The sequence below is a fragment of the Limulus polyphemus genome, unplaced genomic scaffold (genome assembly GCF_000517525.1).
Source record: "Limulus polyphemus unplaced genomic scaffold, Limulus_polyphemus-2.1.2 Scaffold2125, whole genome shotgun sequence".
In the NCBI taxonomy this organism is placed as follows: Eukaryota; Metazoa; Arthropoda; class Merostomata; order Xiphosura; family Limulidae; genus Limulus; species Limulus polyphemus.
The window spans coordinates 97,897-98,998 of record NW_013667735.1 but is presented as its reverse complement, the minus strand read 5'-3'; the positions used below and the strand labels follow the sequence as shown (position 1 = coordinate 98,998).

The 1,102-nt window shown below is 30.1% G+C and overlaps 1 protein-coding gene across 1 annotated transcript in view; it reads right to left on the bottom strand.

The window, feature by feature from the left end:
• LOC106466023 overlaps positions 1 to 1,102 on the bottom strand; it is a 121,520-nt gene that overhangs the window by 68,023 nt on the left and 52,395 nt on the right. The gene's annotated exons all lie outside the window — the stretch shown is intronic.

The window sequence follows — 1,102 nt, the reverse complement described above, 5'->3', positions numbered from 1 at the left end:
AAATAATTAAACAATACTAATTTCTACTTCTCTCCACTATGAAATCTTTAGCTTTATTATTCATCCAGTTCTAGACATGTTTATGTATAGTTATATTCACACAGTATTTTATGAGGTAGTTATGTTAACACACAATCTCCTACAGCAGTGGTTCCCAAGTTGAAGTTTGTGAGACAGTAGAAATACTCTCTTTAAAACATCCCGATAGTAGATGAATCAATATTTTCAGTGAGAATTTTATTTATTACAATTTGACTCATGATGTTTATGCTTGAATTTGTTTTCAAAAACAAATTACAATGAAAAATAAGATACTTCAGAGTGGTTATTATTCAAAATTTCTATCACATCATTAGGAGGTGGGTCCTCAACTAGGTTGTCTTAAGAGACTTCACTCAAAACGTTTGGAAACTCTTGTCCTACTCTACAGTCTTCTTAAAGATGATATGCTGAAGCATTATGGACGCTAAAGTACAGATCTTAGCTGATAAAACTTGAGTAGTTACCTACCAGCACCATAGTTTACTGGAATGTTTGATGAGACACTTTCCTGTTGAAATTAAGTTTATCGCAAAGTTATATTCAGAAAGAATAAACCAGTTTTATTTAAGAAAGGACTTGTGTTGCTAAAGTTTCGTCGGAACGAATTTACGGAAAATTAACTAACGAACGGAGGTGTAACAATACATTCATGTTTTATGCCTGTTTTGTACATGTTTTCCTATCAATTATATTTCCTAGCTTACTAATAAAAAAAAATATAAAATACAAAAAAAAGTAATTAAAGATTAGATTAGAGAACAATATTTGTACTCCAACTTGTCAAAACCCGATGTTAGTCAGTATCAATACATTTCAACCAAAATAAGCAAACTTATGAAAAAAAATTATTTTTTAATTATTAATAAATAATCTCATTATGAACATTACCTCTTACAAATGACAAAGAACAATGAAACAATACAATAATGTAACATCCACTCTAAACTCAAACCAAATAAAAACACAGTTCTAGATATTTTAACTCCAGGCAAGACCTTCACAAGTGCTTAACTTACTTTGATGTCGGAATTCTCCTGGTTGCCCTTCCTGAAGTAAATAT